Source organism: Stenella coeruleoalba (assembly GCF_951394435.1).
Source record: "Stenella coeruleoalba genome assembly, chromosome: 13".
NCBI lineage: Eukaryota > Metazoa > Chordata > Mammalia > Artiodactyla > Delphinidae > Stenella > Stenella coeruleoalba.
The window spans coordinates 34,105,052-34,124,417 of record NC_137159.1 but is presented as its reverse complement, the minus strand read 5'-3'; the positions used below and the strand labels follow the sequence as shown (position 1 = coordinate 34,124,417).

Sequence of the window (19,366 nt, the reverse complement as noted above, 5' to 3'; positions counted from 1 at the left end):
GAAAGTCTGAACAATGTGGTCGTATGGCACTTATTCTTTATGCCAGGCTTTTAGATATTTGTGTATGAATCCTATTTTTTCTACCATATTGTAAAGTCATCCATCTATTGAACACGTATTTATTGAGCATATAGTATGTGCTAGGCATTGTGGAAGGAGTTGCAGGAATAACAGGGAACAACAGGATCCCTGCCTTGTTGGAGTTTACAGTCCAGTGATGGTGAAGGACAAAAAACAAATAAGTAAAAAACAAAGAAATAATTATTGTTGGCAGGGATGATGCCTTCTCTGGAACACCATCTCCCTAATATCTGGTATAATATCTTAGATGTATTCACTATACAATAAATGGGGAATAATTTATTTTGGTAAAATGGTTACCAAATTGTTGCTGCCTTATAACTTGGTTGGGAAGATTACGTTATCCACACAGAATAATGTGAGAATTACATAAGGCAAAAAATAATTTTATAGTTCTCCTATTACAGTAAGGGAAAGGAATATATGAAAGTCTGAAAATCTAACCCTCAAAGCCTGATGTATAAAACAGGGAAAAAAACCTAAACAATGCATCCTATTCACAAAGCTGCCCATTGTACATATGTATGTCTCTTATGCCAGCATTTCTCAAACTGTCACATGTAGAAAAATCATCTGAGGGTCTTTTTTTAAAATACAGATTTTGATCCCACATAAAATCTTCCATTTCTAGTAAACTTCCAGGTAATGCCTATGTTGCAAGGGATTACCTGGAAGTTTACTTGGAATGGCAAGGCTCTACACCTTGTCCTCTTTGTGCAAAAGCAAAGAACCAAGAGATAGCTGATGAATTAGATAGAAAAAATTTCCTTTAGTTGTTCAGAGGTAACTGAGTTGCTGCAGAACTGTCTTCTCATCAGAAGGCCTAGAAAAATCATCAAAGTCTGCACCCCCCCACCCCACCCCAGCATCCTATGAGAAAACCAGCAGAGAGGGAATAAGGGGACCCTTATCTTCCAGAATGATGTCATTTAGGCTGAAACTTAATTATCAGTGAACATCCATCTTTCCTGTCAAACAATGCAGTATACATAGACCAAATCATCTTTAATGCAAATATAAATGGTTCTTGTGTGTAGCCGCTGGGTAGATGGTTAATGCAGGGATGGAGGAGGAGGATGGAAAGCTAACTCTACTTTATAAAGGGAAAATTGCCTCAGTGCCTTGAGATTCTGTACCTATTAGAAAAAACAAACAAACCAAAAAACCCGCATAAACGTTGGTGATGGGGAATTGGCTTGCTGATGTCCAACATACAGAAATTTACCTTGAACAATTTTACCTTATTTCTGCTTTCCAGTCAAATATTCAACCTAGAAATATGTGCTTTTTCTATCAGCATGATGGTATTTTTTTTTTTTTTTTTAATTTATGTGATTGAGTTTTCTGGCACATTTCAGGTCCCACAAAACAGTTCTCTAGAGTTTTAGATATAAAGAAGCTTTAAATAAAAGACCAATTTGGTGGGCTTCCCTGGTGGCGCAGTGGTTGAGAGTCCGCCTGCTGATGCAGGGGACACGGGTTCGTGCCCTGGTCCGGGAAGATCCCACATGCCGCGGAGCAGCTGGGCCTGTGAGCCATGGCCGCTGAGCCTGTGCATCCGGAGTCTGTGCTCTGCAACGGGAGAGGCCACCACAGTGAGAGGCCCGCGTACCGTTAAAAAAAAAAAAAAAAAAAGACCAATTTGGTAAAACCCCAAAATTACTCATTGAAACTGGTATACTGTTTTGTGAAACCAGAAGATATAGAAACTGTAAGCTCCTCTTACTGGTACATAAACTCATGTATTTGGTACTGTTGCACTACTGAAATCGTTCCATTTCAAATGCTCGTAAAGGACCAGATCACTCTGTGAACCTCAATGAGAAAAAATAGACAACAAGAGTCACATGGTGTATTGGGCATGGGTCTAGCAGGGAGGTGATTCCAGGAAGTAAGAGTAAGCCTAGTAACCAACTAGTGCAATTGGGATGAAAATTATCTGTAGTCTCTATATGTACATGTACATGGTACACTTTTTACATATTATACGCAAAAATAGACTAGACAATTTTGGAACAGAGTTCTAAAATCAGTATTTATTGACATGCATTTTTATGCCTGCTAATGTGCTTGGGACTGTAATAGGTAATGTGAAGACTATAAAAAGGTACAAGGCATTGTTCCTACATTCAGGAAACTACACGCAAGCCCTGGTAGGCATATTCATCCCTATTCCCTAAACTATCACTATCACTGTACAGTGGTGTTCATCTCAAAGGGGGATGGGAAGAAAAAGAGAGAAAGAGAGGATTCACTTTTTTCTGTGATGCCCAGGAGACTTTCTAGAGAACATGTGTTTAGGAGGTTAGAGATTAGAGTTGAATTGTTCTCCTTAAATCAGGGCAGGACAGCTTCTGCCCTGGGCGCCGGGCTTCACTCTGACTGTCTTCTCTTATGTCTTGCCCATGGGGCAAAGATCTGTAGGGCCAAGTGGATATGCCCCATAGATCCTGTGTCTTCTCTTCGAGACCATGATCTGTGGACTTGGGAGTATGGAATTGCCCACTCCAGTGACCCTGGGCTGGCTTCCAGGCCTGTCTGTGCGTGGACACCTCACTGCTGCTGTGCACACTTAGGCCACCACGCTGTCCTCCATCTGCAGGGCCAACATCCATGAGCCTGTAAAGCGACCCTAGGCTTAGTGCTCCCAAGATGCTTTCTGATGAGTGCTGTGAGGCTACATGACAGAAGCTGTGTGCTCGTGACAAAACGGGATATTGTGTTGCTCAGGGCATACTTAGGCTTTTATTTTATTATTATTATTATTTAATATCAACCTACTTCTAAGTTCTGATGGAAAATTGGAATTAGAACTCAAACTTGGTATCTTTTCCCTGTTTCACACTTTCTTCACTTGATATTTTCATTTCCCCCAACATTCAATTTTTAGGTTTTTCTTGGAACGGGCACCAAAGTAGGAAAAAGAACTGAAGTAATTGTTTTTTCACCAGCTCTAGCCATTTCTGTCAAACCCTTAATATCATTTCTTCCTCTCGTCTTTTAGTTTAGAGAGAATCAGAGAGGGCAGACAAGAGGAGGGAAAGGGAAGGGGAGAAAGAGGGGCAAACAGAACACTTTCCCCTAGAGTTGGTTGTACCTGCCCCAAGGAATAGGAGTAGAATTGCTTGATGGGGCAGAAAAGGCAGAAAGATATGTCTATTATATATCCATATAGGTATAAGGATTATCTATCTATCTATCTGTCTGTCTATCATCTATCCATCTGTCTATCTATCATCTATCATCTATTATTTCGTCATCCTTGCTTCCTTCAGAGCTGGCCTAGAATTAAGATAGTTGCCTTCTTAATCCAGTGCCTGGAGCAGAAACTGGTGGCAGGAGGCCATACTTTATGCTGGGTACAGGTTGTCTGACTCAGTCTTGTGGTTTGGAAAAAACCCTTCTTCTTCACTGACTTTCTAGATGTGACTTTCTGAAAGAAAAAGCTTCGTTTGTTTCCACTGTGGCCCTGTTGCTGGCACCCGTGCCTATGCCACCGCCAGAGGCTAATGAGCGTGGTGAGCATGTGAGGAGGTGGTGGAGGTCAGCTTCCTCGGTGTTCCATTCGTTATGTCTTCAGGAGTATGCGCGGGGTGTCAGAAGCTACTGTTTCGGTTTTTATTACTCTACTTCTGTCTCTGTTGGGTCTCTCGTTGAAAATGTCTTTCTTTTTCTTTTGTTATGAATCCACAAAATCTGAACTTAGTAGCCTCTCCCTAGGGATGGGCTTTCTCCAGCATTGTCAAGGTGGCCTTGTGATAGGAGACATATTTTAGATCAAATGACCCAGGTACCATTCAAGAATTCATGAGTCCAGACCTCTTACACCCTAGAGTAGCATAATATCAACAGAAAATTTTAAAAGAAGGAAGATAAAGCCTATATTTTCAATGCATCCATTCTAAGGGAAATCTCAACAGCAAATGAATTATACAAATCAGCCATTCAAAATTGAACACTTCTGGCAGTCCAGTGGTTAGGGCTCGACGCTTTCACTGCCATGGCCCGTGTTCAATCCCTGGTCAGGGAACTAAGATTCTGCAAGCCATGTAGCATGGCCAAAAAAAAAAAAAAAAAAAATAAGAAACTGCTCTCCCCCCACAAAAAAACAAACAAACAAAAAACCCCCCACAAAAACCAAAACCAAAACCAAAATTGACCACTTTTAAAAGGCTGCTTAGGCTTGGGTTGAATTATGAAAGATACATAGGATGTGGTCACTGCCCACAATGGGGTGGGAGATGTAGGAAGAGCTGTCAGAGATAAACAACCAAAAAAGAAAGTGTGTTTTTCAGGTGGAGAAATAAAATGTCTGTATGTTAGAGGAGTTCTGGAAGGTTTTGAAGGCAAACATGTGATTTATTCAAATATAACATTTCCTGAGCTGGTGTTCTTCAAAACATAGTTTTGAGAACTGTTCATATATGTGTGCTATGGAAAAAATCTTGGTGGCAGAATGAATGGAAAGGAAGCATGTGTTTAACAGACTCTCAGAAACCTTTGATCGTAAGATGCACCATTATTTTAGGTACTACTAAGGAAGAAAAAGCAGTACAAATTAAATTATGTCATGCCATTGATTGGAAGATGCAGCCCGATTTCACAGATATTAAAGTATAAAAAACAAAAGTGAGTCTTAGACTTGATGTTACTTGGTTCATCTTCTCTTTTAAAGTTTTACAACACATATTATTAGCTCGGAGAGGTCTCACAGAAAAGAAGTCTGTTTAATTCAGCTTTCCCCCAATCTTGTAACTTGAAATGTTCTTATTGGGTAAATAAATATCTCTATGAACTCATGCATAAAAACATATTTGATAGATTTCAATTCATCTCAATTTTAATAATATTGAACTTCAACTTGTTACATCTTCAGCCATGACAGCCTCTTCCAATTGTGTCCTGAGTCCTTTTAACATGAGTCTACAAATTTTTGAGAGCCTTTTTGCTTTCTGGTATATCAAGAATTTCTGATCTCATAGGTTATTTCCTGCCCCATTCCCGGAATCAGCCATCTTAAATATAATTAGTTTTCATGATTAAAAAAATTCTAATTTTTTCTTGAGTTCTGTCACCTTATTTCTGAGTTTTTACTTTGGTTTATGTCTTCTTTCATGTCTTATATCATTTCCTTAATGTCTTTTAGCTCATTTTGGAATAGGATGCTACAGTTCTGAATATTTTTTGAATATGCCTTCTGGCATGATTTTATTTCTGCAGCAATAGTATTCTTCTCATTCTCTTTTTCTCCTATGCTAACTTTGTATAGAGTAATTTTCTGTGGATCTTGTTAATGTGAAATTAGTTTTCTTGAACTTTTATAAAGAGGCTTGATTCAGACAGATTTTCTAACTTCACAGATCTCCCTCTTTTGTTGCTTTTGTGGAGTGTTAAAAAAATATGGTGGCTTGTTTTCAAAGATTCCTGACTCTGGTTCCCTCCCCACTTTTATCTGGACATTCTTTTCTTCATCTCTGTCATCCCTAACAAGTTCAAATTTCATTCCATTCCTAGTACTTTCTCTTCAGTGTGGGACTCTATATGAGATTTGTGGGAATATTTATTACCTAGTTTTATTCTTTTTTTTTTTTTTTGCGGTACGCGGGCCTCTCACTGTTGTGGCCTCTCCCGTTGCTGAGCACAGGCTCTGGACGCGCAGGCTCAGCGGCCATGGCTCACGGGCCCAGCCGCTCCGCGGCATGTGGGATCTTCCCGGACCCAGGCACGAACCCATGTCCCCTGCATCGGCAGGCGGACTCCCGACCACTGCGCCACCAGGGAAGCCCTACCTAGTTTTATTCTAAATATTGTCTGTGAGTTTTTGCTTTTGCTATCTAATTGGTCTGCCAATTTTTATGCAGGGATTCTGGAAGGTTTAACAGTTATTCTGTCACCATTGCCATATTTCCAGACTCCCTTGGAAGACCTTTTTAATGGCATCACTATGAAAATCTTACAGAGTAGTCGTCTGCAAAGCCTTGTTTTGATAAATGCTATCCTAATCTATTAGGAGCATTAATACTGGCTTAGAGCTATTCTGCTTAGTTTTGAAACAAAAATGTTATCATCTAGTTTGGTTAAAATCTGTAATGTCAATCATCATAGTAATTATGGCCTTGTAATATTGTAAACAGCTTTACGATTTACAGAACAACTCATACAACCATTATCTTAGTTAATCCTAATAACAGTCCTGTAAAATGGGTAGAGCAAGTAATAATGCTCATTTTGGAGATGAGGAATCAGAAACTTAGGAAAGTGTATGACCTACTCCAAGGTCACATAGCTGGAAGGTGGTGTGGCTGAGAGTTCTCCTGATCAGTTCAGGGTCCTAACTGCACTGCCACGTCATTAACCTGATTAAGCAAACATGCTGAGGTTTTCTTCCTTGGGTATAAACACATCTGTTTGAAACTGGGATCTTTAATGTTTGCACTGTCTCTGAGGGAAAGGGTAGAAACTCCTGCTCAAGGGAGATGTTTTGGGGAAGATTCTAGGCAAAACTCAACATTTCGATATTGTCTTAGTCCTTTTGGGCTGCTATAACAAAAATGCCTAGACTAGGGGGCTTAACCAACAAATATTTATTCTGAAGACTGGGAAATCCAAGATCAAGGTGCTGGCAAATTCAGTGTCTGATGAGGGGCTGTTTCCTGTTTCAGAGACAGCCATCGTCTCCTTGTGTTCTCACATGGCAGTAAGAGAGTGAGAGAACTCTATGAGGTCTCTTTTTAAGGGCACTAATCACCTCCCAAAAGGCCCACCTCCAAGTGACATCACTTTGGGAATCAGGCTTCAGCATATGAATTTGGGTGGGGGGGGGCGTGGGGGCATAAACAGTCCAGAGCAGATATAGAAGCCTTTGACTCAAACCAAACCCTGCCTGGAACGTCTAGTCTTGGTGTGCTAGATGCTCGTTTGGCGTCGAGTGAGGCAGACTGTGTCCTGACCAGTACCTCTCTTTTCCTGGATCCTAATCTGAACAGAGGTTAGAGATGCCTCCTTGAATGTGGAAGAAATTCTATGCCCTTTACATCACATTAGCCTCATGGGGGGAAGACAGAGAGGCCCAAAGAGAAGTAGCCAGATGTGGGATTTTTCAAGAGAATGTACCACAGGCCCCTATGAGATGTAAACATTCTCCCCAGTCACACGGGGAGTCTCTTCACCCCATCCTTACCCTCACTCCCACACTCTGCTTGGTGGTAGGACACAGTAGTCTGGATCCACATCAGGATTTTTTGTCTTTGGAGTTGAGAGACGGAGTAGAGTGGGAGGGTGGGAGACAGTGGATGGAGGGAAATCTAAGTTGACCTTTGCCTATTATCAACAGGAAATCAAACTAATTGGAAAATAATTCAGCAGCAGGAAGGGGCCACGTCCTCTTCTCTTTCAGATGTCTGTGCTTCCTTCTCCATATGAATCTTCTCCCCAGGCTCTCCAGTGACCTTACAGCCTTTGGACTTTCCTACTGCTCTGAGTTCTAAGCATCGTGGATGTGCTTCTCTAACTCAGACACCTTTTTGTCATCTGTCTTTTGTCACCTGTTCTTATACACATATTCATGTTCCTGTCACAGAAATGCAAAGTTACGTCTTCTCGTGACACTTCCAGTAACAGTATTACCTGCTTGAGGCAAATGCTGATTGCTGCTTCCTTTTTTAGTGCCCTTAAGAGCTAGTATAGAGCATTCCACACCCACACATTACTATCTAATAATGGGATTTACAGGTAAATATGCATCAACTCTAGACAGTAAGAAGGAAAACATTTTTTCCCTACGTCAGTAGTAATCTTAGTTCTGAAAAGAAAGAACTATTTGAAGGGAGAAACAAGGTAGAGATTTGATTGAAAAGAAAAAAGAAAAGGTAGAAGTGTGGGCATAAAAGAACATGAGAAGCCAGGCAGACTGATGGCCACATCTAAGATTCAAGCACTAGGCTGTATTTCTTCCTGAGAGCAGGAATCAGCAAACTATAGTCCATGGGTCAAATATGGCTGGTCTCCAGTTTTTATAAACAATGTTTTATTGAAACAGAACCATGCTCATTTGTTTACATATTGTTTATGGCTGTTTTCATGCTGCAATGGCAGAATTGAATAGTTGCAACAAAGGCCTCATGGCCTGTAGAGACAAATAAATTAACCATCTGGCTGTTTACAAAGTTTGCTGATCCCTGCCCTTGAGCAAGTGCACTTGCTTAGTATTAAAGCCGGAGGGAGTATTCACTGTCTGGAGTTTACCTCTTTTCTTTTCCTGCTGCCTACTTTCAATGCCAAGTAGAGGTTATAATGATACTTCATGGGCCCTAGCGCTCTCCCTTCTTTCCTGGAAAATCAAGTATTTTGTAAAAGAAAGAAGGCGGCAGGGGAGAAAGCAGAAGCTTCATGGCAGAAACTTCACGCTCCTTGAGAACTCACTTCGACTATTGGCTCTAACTCCATGGCAAGTGGAATGTGAAGGTGATGGTAGAATAATATATTAAATATATCTTCCTTTTCTAGGGAAAGAGATGTTTAGGTATATTGCTGCTCATACCCATTGTACATATATCTCATTAAAATTTATACTGCTTTAAAATGAGCTTCTGGTTGAGATAATAGTATTGGATCAAGATTTAGTTTATATTGAAATGGTTTGATTGGAATATCCTAGTATGAGGAAGCAAGGAAAAGGCCAAAAGTGCTTATACTAGATGTAATTTAGTAAAAATGGAAAGTTCAGGTGTTTCTGACATATAGAGAACATTTATAGCATTTTGGATTTTCACATTCATCTTTCCAAGTTCCAACATTTTCTTTTCTTAACCCCTTAAAAATAATGAATAATTCTGTTGTGTACCCAAAGCTTGACATATTTGGGTATATGTTAATTCAGAAGATAAAATTCTTTTGGAAATGCTCGCTTTAGTCTACATATGAGAAATGAAAAGTCTACTAGCTAGAATTCTAAAATTACCAGTATCATTGGGTTTATACCATTAAATTGTTTTGAGAATCTTATTCAGGGGTCTGGAATTAATAACCATCCATTCATAATATCAACTCCAGAGTTGGCGTCTGGGTTAATGAGTTTGTCCATCTGCCCCCCACTTTTTCATCAGCAGTAAACATAGGCTTTAGTAAGCATTAAAAGATAACCTGTCTGAAGACTCACGCCCACTCTCCATCTTGGGAGGATTACATTTCTGGGGACCGTTAAGATCTATTTCAGTATCTGTTATTCACTAAATATTTGTCTTTTGCTGTCTCCAGATAATTGGTAGACTATTACTTTGCTTCCTTTATGTTAAGTATGGCCTTTGTTCAGATCACTGAAATATGAGAGAAAAGTCTTGAGGACCACTTCTGGTTATAAGCTTTAAGAGTCTACCTGTGAATCACCACTGTCGCTTCCTTTTTTCTTCAATCAGCAACATTTCATATAGTGTGGGCTCTGCACATCTGGGTTCCAGAGTGGGGTGATGTGGACGTGAGCTCTCAGTCAACCTGTGCATACTACGTAGAGCAAGAAATACACCTTTGTGTCTTAAGCCACTGGGATCTGTGGTGTCTTTTGTTACTGTGTCGTTAACCTGGCCCTTCCTGAGTGATTCAGTGTGTTTAGCATGGCTTTAAAAAAATGATTTGAATTCTCCATAGTGGGAGAAACAATCAATTATTTTCCAAAGAGACCCATATGAATGTTTGACCTGGCCTTTTAGTCAATGATTTCATATTAGTATGCCTCTGGGATGCAATACACACTTTTTTCTGTCTGTTCACTTTTGTTGTTGTCGTTGTTCCCTATATATGTTATTCCCCAGGAAGAAGACATTTGAAGGAATACTTTAGAAATTGAATGTGTGAAAGCCAGTCCAGGTCTCCGTCGGCATCCCTTGGAGAAAGCAACCCTCAGAAAGAATTGAATGATATTAGGCCTGGGGGAAATGCAGCTAGAGAGTAACAAGCTATTAGCAAATTGGGTTGCTTTCAGCATAACATAACATAACAGGATAATATAAATATGGATTAGTGGTCCAGTCCAAGTTTTTATCGAAAGAAGTACAGATGATGTGAGTGGAGGAGGAGCTAAGACAAAGATTTAGCCAGAAAAACACATTTTTGTATATGCCAGGCCACTTAATCCATTTCTGCACTCATTTTTAAGCCCAGGCATTATCATTGATAACAATTTGTCACCTTTTAAAACCCAGAGTGACTAAGGCTCTTCCTATACTCTGACAAATCATGTACTTGGACAGTTTTAGTTGTAGTGGCCTTAGGTAGAGATAGCTTTCTTTTCTCTTCTCTTTATGGGCAAGAGTGTCTTTCAGAGTCTCCAGTTAGGCCCAGGCACTTTCAGACCTTTAGAAAGCAGCTGCCAGAGGAAAGAAGCCACTTAAACTGGCCTGTGTAGGTTTATGTTTTCATAGAACAAAGCAGTGTTCCTCGCCTATTGTTCTATCTCTAGCCACATGTGCGTATTAGCAGCAATAATAAAACATTGCTGCATTATCCCCAAAGCATGGGTCTCTGATAAGATAAAAGCTTTTTTCCCAGAAGGGTTGGTTAGTGTCTGGGGGGTGGGAGATTGGAAAGGAAGAAGTACATTAACCTCACGGTGCTGATAGAAACGGCCTTTTCTGTTATGAAGAAAATGCACACGTTAAACACGTGCGACTCGCAAAGTCATAAGAGATCGGTTACCTTCTCACTCTACTTATCTCAGTTTATAGGGCTAGTAAGTGGTTAAAATGCTGCAGACTGTTCAGTGAGAAGTGGTCCATGAAAGACATACAAAGAGTCAGATCTAAAAAGAAAAGAAGGGACTTCCCTGGAGGTGCAGTGGTTGAGAATCCGCCTGCCAATGCAGGGAACACGGGTTCGAGCTCTGGTCCGGGAAGATCCACATGCTGCAGAGCAACTAAGCCTGTGCGCCACAACTACTGAGCCTGCACTCTAGAGCCCGCTTGCCACAACTACTGAGCCCACGTGCCACAACTATTGAAGCCCGCGTGCCTAGAGCCCATGCTCCATAGCAAGAGAAGCCACCGCAATGAGAAGCCTGCGCACCGCAACGAAGAGTAGCCCCCGCTCGCCGCAACTAGAGAAAGCCCGCACGCAGCAACAAAGACCCAATGCAGCCAAAAATAAATAGATAAATAAGTAAATTAATTAAAAAAAATTTTAATAAAGGAGAAAGGTCACAGCAAGAGAGGTTATTGAGTTATGAGTAAGTGGAAACTCAGAGTATATCCCAGTCATCTACAGTGTTCCTTGTGAAGTTTGTGCACTAGTCTCTTCTTCTGTCCTTGGATGAAGCTATTACTTGTTATTGGCTTATTTTTCTTTATCCTTCAGTATAAGACTATATGTAACATATATATGAGTGATGAAGCAGAATAATAAAATGAACAGTTGTGAACTCACCACTCAATTTTAGGACCACAAACATCACTGTAATTTCTTATGCAATTCTCCCACATCACAAAACTCTGCCTTTTCCCAGCCTGATGGTGAACTTTGTGCTGAACATTGCTTGCTTTTATTAAAAATTATTTTCACGCGTGTATATACATACACATACACGTGGGTACATCCATATAGTGTGTCGCTTGGCTTTGCTGGATTTTTGAGCTTTATAAAAATAATACACTGTGTGTAGTTTGTTGGGACTTGCTGTTTTTACTCAATATTCTTAGATGCACTCATGTTGTTTGTAAAATTTTGTCTATTTATTTTTCCTGCTCTATAATTTTTCATTACCTGACTAAACTACAGTTTGTTCATCCACTTTTTCTGTTGATAGGCATTTGAGTTGTTTCTCAGGGTTTTTTTAGTTTGTTTTTTGTTTTGTTTTGCTGCTGTGAACAGAACTGCAATGATTTTTGTTTTTTTTTTTTGCTGCTGTGAATAGAACTGCAATGAATATTTTTGTTCATGTCTCCTGGGACACAAGGGCAAAAGTTTCCCTACATATTACCCTGGATTGTATTGTAGGTAAATATTCAACTTTACATACTTTAGAGCATACTGCCACGTTTTTTCCAAAGTAGTTGTACCAGTTTGCTTTCCTTTCACCAATGTACATGAATAAAAGTTCCCACAGATCCACCTCTTTCAATTTTTGATATTATAAGATGTCTTAATTTATGCTAATCTAGTGTATAAATGGTATTTCATTGTGGTCTGATTTGCATCTCCATGATTGCTAATGAGTTTGAGCATCTTTGCAAATATTTATTGGCAATTTGTGTCACCCTTGGCTTTTTTTTCAACTAGCAAGGTAACTATGTATCCAGTTTTCATTAGATGGGAAAGAGAAGCCAGTTGATTAAAGCCCTTAGGAATTAAGTCCACAATTGGTAGCTGATAGATGACCAGAACTAAGACAAGCAATAACTCCTGTCTGTGAAAGCAGGACAGTGTGTGAGAGTACCCTTAGGAATCGCTTAAATCTTAAACTTTTAAAATAATTTGTACCTAATAATGAACTATATCTATAAATAACGGTGCATGACAATTGAGAACTTTCTGTATTCCTACATAAATCTGTTAATATTGTGTGGTCGTAAGCAGCAAAACTCACTTTGACTAACTTAAGCTCAAAAAGATTATTCAGGGCCATTCTGTTCACAATAGCAAAAGAATGGAAAAACTTGAAGTACATCCTTAGGAGAATGGATGAGTCAATTGTCGGCATCATGGCATCTTGTATGATGGCCCCACTGAGACTGCATATGGACCCCAAAGGAGATCTGGCTACTGTTACCAAAAGAAAAAGGAACATGGAGGCTGGGAGGAAAAAACAGCCTCCAAAACCTGACTCACTGGACTCTTTCTTAGGTAGAAAGACTGAAAGGAATTGCTGGTTTCCAAAGAAGACAAGTGGAGTTTGAATGAAAAACGCATGTTTTTAACATCATGAGAAAATATTACTAGATTATTTTTCTAACTACCCTGATCCTCTTTGTGGCTGAGGTTTTCTAGGTTAAGCTAATAGCCAATAAGAAGTTAGTTTGTGCTAAGATGTGAGGATGGCGATGACTTGGCTGCGGGAAGGAGTATGCCCCGACTCCAGTGCCAGCTTGAACCTGTTGGTGTTGTTGGCTTTGGTGTTCATGAGCTCATGCATATCCCCTTCCTAGTAATTGTGAACCTTCGGGAGAGGAACTAAATCTGCACTCACTAAGGGAAAGGCTGTCTACTCGGGTTTCTTTGGGTCCTGTCACTGGCAGGAGACATCTCCAAATCTATCTCTCAATCAAAGTTTGACATTAGTACTAATTTAAATAGATAGTAAATTCACTATTTAAGCAAGTCAGATACAGTGTGCCTTCGTTCCAGAAAGGCCCCAAGAAGGCTGTGAGGTAGGAGGGACTAAGATTGTGAACTCCAGGTACTTACATACATAGCAGGGGAGGGAAGGGTGGCACCATTTTGAAATTCAAAAGAAGGGTGATCTACAACAAGGCGATATGTGGTTAGAATCATTTTCCTTTAACTTTTTTATTTAGAAGGAAACTTATTGAAGCATATGACAAAAATAAATGTATATAAGCAATAACAGAATTTCAAGTATGAGCAGTGTCAATAATAATAATAATAGTTACCATTTATTGATTTTTCTCCTCTGTGTCTCTCAAAGTGTGTATGTGTCTTAATTCTGACCCTTATAACAATGCTTTCAGTAGTTTTCTTATTCCTATTTTACAGGTAAGAAAGCTGAAATTCAGATCAGTTAAGTAACATATGAAGTAGCAAGTGACATTGCTGGGATGATGTCCTGTTTGGAATTAGAATTATGACTAATTCTAATGAGTGCACATTTGACTTTTTCCTGCAAAAAGATATACAGTATTTGATAAAGATGCCTGATATTTCTGTGCAGAATTATAGCTATATAATGATATACATGAGGCAGTTAGGATTGGAACACTTTATTCTGAATTGGTGAAGAAAAATGATGGAACACTGGATGCTTTCTCTCCATGGTAAATACCTTTTGACATTAATATCCCACTTGTGAAATGCCTTTAGCAAACTCCTCTTTCCTTTTCTTTAACAGGTACGGAGAAGTAAGGGGCAGCTCAAATGAGGCCTCCCCTTTTGACTGGATAAAAAAAAGAGGGGCTAGAAAATGTCAAATTCTTTGGTGGAAGAGAGTCTTATGTTTGGTTCTGTTGTGATCTCTGATGTTGGGGCAGTAGAAAATTTGACCCATTTAGAAAATAGCGCCATAACGTTGCATTACGACTGTTTTTCACTTAAGCAATATATCTCAATTGAATAAATTTTTCATCCTTTTATAAAGGAGGGAGTCTTATAATACTCAACAGAACCACAATTCTTTTTTCCTCAATTTATTATTTGTTGGCCAACACTCCCATCTGAGTCAACAGGCTTGGGTGTGATGCTCCTCTGGTCCATCCATCGTGGACCGGAGCTCAGCATTTAGTGCAGCCATTATCTTTCAGCTCTCACTTGAGTCAGCAATCTCGCACAGCTTGATCCCCCCTTTAATTTAGAATTTGTCTTCTTCCTTGGCTGCTGGCTGCCTTCAGAAAGGAATGAGCATTCTCAGTGAGTAAATGTAACTAACTTCCCAGCCCTCACCCTCTTCCCACCCCAGCAATCATTAGTTGGAACATCTGTTCACCCTGTGTTTGGAACATGATAGAGCTCACACTGGGATTTTTGGTTAGGATTTTTTCAACATCAATTATTTACTAGACTGAAAGCTCTATAAAGAAAGAACTGTGTCCTAAACTCAACTGTAATTCTAAGCGTGAGCATAAAGCCTGGTATTTATTAGGGCCAAAGAAATATTTGTTCAACTGCATTGAATATTTATATCTGAGACATTAACTCAAGATGGTTGATAGAAGAGGGAAACCAGAAAGCCACATTTTGTCATAGAGATTTATGTTATGACTTATCCTCCATTGGAATAGACCCATGTTAATGACCTTATTCTTATTGCATCATTCTTCTTACACATTCGTCTTTTTAACTCTGAGAGGCAGTAGTAAGAGTTAGGCTCTTGAATCAGAAAGATTTGGGCTAGATCCCAACATTGCTGCTTCCTAGCTTGGTACGCTTGGGCAAATTATTAAACATTCCAAGCCTCAATGTTTTTATCTCTAAAATGGGAGTAAATAATCACAACTACCTAAATGTAGTATTTTGAGATAATATTTGTAAGGTCTATGTAGTAAGTGCTCAGTGAATGGTAGCTACAATGATTATTTTACAACCAAGAGCAAAACTGATATTTATACCACAGTGAAACTGCAGACAACTTTTCCATTCAGTTTCAAAGATATAAAATTTTGTACCATTTAAGATAGTTATTCAGAAAAATCATTATTTCCTTTCCTTACATGTACCAACAATAGATATTCAGTGATGGTTACAATAGCATGATTATCTTGTAACATAAAATGAATCTTTCACCCTAGCACCCTATTTCAAAAAATATTTTTAGTTGGCCATAAGAAGTGGGTTTTCAAACCAGTTTCTCTACTGGTTCTTGTTTATTCGATACCATGTCTTGCAGTGTATATTGGTCAGCTACTGCTGTATAACAAACCATTCCAAACACACAGTGGCTTAAAACTCACGCACACAATTGTGGGTTGGGTGCGATTTGGCTAATCTAGGCTGGGCTTGGCTGAGTGATTCTGATTTAAGCTGTGGGTCTGGCCAGGCCCAGTTCCTTGTTGCAGGCTGGGTTCAGGTCTTCTCCATATGTGTTCATTCATTCTAGGCACAAGCTCTTCTCATGTTTATGAAGTATAGAGGCACAAGAGGAAAGCTCATCTGTATAAGCACATTTTAAGCCTTTGTATCATATCTGCTAATATCCCATAGGCAAAGCAAGTCACATGTCTGAGACTAAAGTCAGGGAAATATATTTCTCCTATGGATCTAGGCAATTGGCAGTAAATATTTTTGAGCAATAATCAATCTACATTAAATATAACAACACAATAAATTCTAAATTGAGGCCAGCAGTTCTGTGAATAATTTCTTCCCCAGTGTCTCACATAGCAATAGCGACTGATAAAGGGTTTCATTTTTCTAAGGGTACATTTTCAACCAACCTGTACCACTAAGTGCTCAGAATTTAGAATGTTCAGTTCAGCATGTCTAAGAGGCAGGTATGCAACAGAGCTTTAAAAATACAGCACTTAGGAAAATATACTGAAGTGAGTCCTAGGGGATATAGCTAAAGAGATTGCTATTATTTCTAGCAATACAATTTATGCTTCCTGTAGGAATAGTATTTGGGGTCTTTTTTTTTTGAGAAAGAAAAACTAAGTTGTGCTTGTGCTGCGTTTGATAACTGGTTTCTGAAATATCAGATAAGAATTTGTATATTTGGCTTAGGAGAAATTTTAATTAGTTATTTCAGTCTCAAAGTTATAATGAAAAAGAAAACAACATGTTCTAGATTCTAGATTTCTAAGTGTAGGTATGGGGATGGGTGAGCTGGGGAGGGCAATGTACTTACTCACACTTTTGCTTACTTTCAGCGAAGCCATATAAAGAAATATGGTCTTGAGACCCGCTCTTGGCCTTAGCATGGGAAGTTCATTCAACAAAATATGGTGACCGAAGACAGGTCCTTTACACGTTTACCACCTGCACGTAAAGGAATGTATTTGGACAAGGAATTTGCATTTTTTGGAGTGTGACTGTACTACACCGAACACTTCTGGAGCCTGTTTTTCCCTTCATCCTTCCCACTTCCATCCCCAAGGTAAGCAAGCTTCATCTTCCACACTTTGGAAAAAACAAACACCTTCATCTAAAGCAGGGGTTCCCAACCTTAGCTGCACATTGGAATCATCTGGGGAATTGAAAAATACTGATGCCTGTGTGTCTTAGAGAGGCTGATTGAACTGGTCTGTGCCTAAGAATATTTAAAGCTCCCCTGGTGAATTAACTGTGGAACCAGTGCTGTGAATCTCTAATCTAAAGCCTTGCTAACTTCATCTTTGTCATCAGAATAGCTCTCTGTTTAGAAATCTGCATTCAGTGCTGTGCAAAATGAGATGTTGCATATTAACTAATGGAGTGTTGTCAGTGTGTCTGGAGCTTAGCATGTTATTTCATTGAATTTAATCTTCATGACTATCCCATTGAGAGAGGTATTACTGTCCTAATTCTATAGATGAGGAAACAGAGCATCAGAGAAGGACATGGCTTGCCCTCAAACACACAGTTTTTAATCACAAGGCTAGGATTCCAATGCCAACTATCAGCTTCAATGCCTTGGGCCCTTTCCTACTCCAAAATAAAGCTGAGTATGGACTGTTTTTGTCATCCTGTAACATGTAAAAGCTTCTAAGATGGAGAGCAGTTTTTCATAATGTAAGCAGACAGCATAGGAAGCCCCAGAGAAAAAGAACCAGGCATGACTTTCTTGACATAAGAGAAGCCATTTTTGGCCTAAGCCGTTTTGTGATCTAAGCCTGGTCATAATGCTTGCCCTTGAATAGGTCTCAGTAATCAGTGATTTTAAGGGAAGTAAGGGAATGCAGGAACAAAGGAAAAGCAGTCAAGAAACAGTAGTTCAGCAATAAAACAGAGTCCTAGTTCCTCCTCAAGCGATATACATCACAGTCTAAATGTCCATTGATGGGTGAATGGATGAAGAAGATGTGGTGTGTATATACAATGGAATATTACTCAGCCTTAAAAAAGAATGAAATAATGCCATTTGCAGCAACATGGATGGACCTAGAGTTTGTCATACTGAGTGAAGTAAGTCAGAGAAAGACAAATATCATTTGATATCGCTTATACGTGGAATCTATAAAAATGGTACTAATGAACTTATTTACAAAACAGAAATAGAGTCACAGATGTAGAAAACAAACTTATGGTTACCAAGGGGTAAAGTGAGGGGAGGGGGAGGGATAAATTGGGAGATTGGGATTGACATATACACACTACTGTATATAAAATAGATAACTAATAAGAATCTATCGCATAGCACAGGGAACTCTACTCAGTACTCTGTGATGACCTACATGGGAAAGGAATCTAAAAAAGAGTGAATATATGTATATGTAGAACTGATTCACTTTGCTGTATGGCAGAAACTAACACAACATTGCAAATCAATGATACTCCAATAAAAATTAATTTAACAAAATGCTCCTCAAAAAAATACATCACAGTCTGATCCAGTCTGAGTTCTGCAGGGACTAAGGCCCCCACCCAGGTAGAGGACAGAATGATGATGTTGACCCTTGTGAAATTCAATCAACTGAAGCTTGGACTCTGTCGGCCTTGGCCCCAATTCTACGCTGAATTCACCTCTTCTCAAGCCCCTAAATGAATATGCATGTGCTCTTAGCTTAAAACTTTCCCCGATTTTCGGGGAGACACTGCTTTGGGAAATGTTCCCAGTGTTCTCCTTACTTGCTGCAAGTAATGGATCCTTTCTTCTCCCAATCTTTGGCTTGGTTGTGTCTTTTGGTTCAACACCCATCAAGAGGCAAACCCAGTGTTTAGGTAACAGTGCACGTGCTGTGGTGGGACACATAAAAAGCAGAGTGAATAGTATGCCAAGATATGAACAGGCAACAATAGTTTGATTTCAAAGCCAATTGAAACTAAGTATGGTAAAGGATATGCAAGAGCAAAAGGCAGTTAGATCGGAGCTGGGTAGCTTTCTTAAGACTGTATATTATATGTATATCAGCTAAAGGAAATTTGTCAGATGTTTCTTTGGTTGATTACAGAAGGGTGGATGGAAAAATATTGGAATTTCTAAAAATGTCTTAAAATTGGAAAGGAGGGAATTGTAGAAGGTGCTTGAGATCGAGAGAAAAGTGGGCATTGAGCTGGGGAAGCCCAGTGGCACGAGGCAGAGCAGGACTGTCAGACTGAACAAATCGGCTGGGTCCCCAGATTAGAAGTGTTGTATTTTGGCTGCTCTCTGTCCAGCCAAGTCGTTTTTGCAGACACACCCTCTCTGTGGGCCCTTGGGTGATGTGCTGATGGTGTGCGGTGTGGAGATTGTCCTCACAAGATGCATCCTGTCCTCCTCAGGGAGGCCTGGCCTCAGCGGACATCTCGGAGAGGAAGTCTCAGAGCCAGGTCTGTTTCCAACTCTTCTATGTCCTAAAACCTTAAAACAAAACATGAACCTCAGAAGATCAAAGAGCAAGTGAGAGGGATGTGAAGTGAAGAGAAGAAGGATCCTAGGCAATAGAGCTCATAGGCAATGAGCAATAATTATAAGAGAGGATTTTCAATAATTTTCTCCAAAATTGTATTAGGTCCT

General features: G+C 39.6%; 1 protein-coding gene across 1 annotated transcript in view; it reads left to right on the top strand.

Moving 5' to 3' along the window:
* Positions 1-19,366, top strand: part of LOC307196526 (uncharacterized protein) — a 199,789-nt gene that overhangs the window by 141,682 nt on the left and 38,741 nt on the right. The window contains exons 8-9 of the mRNA XM_079941548.1: positions 16,602-16,828; positions 19,132-19,179. The gene's annotated coding sequence lies outside the window, so the exon portion shown is untranslated. The remainder of the gene's footprint in view (positions 1-16,601; positions 16,829-19,131; positions 19,180-19,366) is intronic.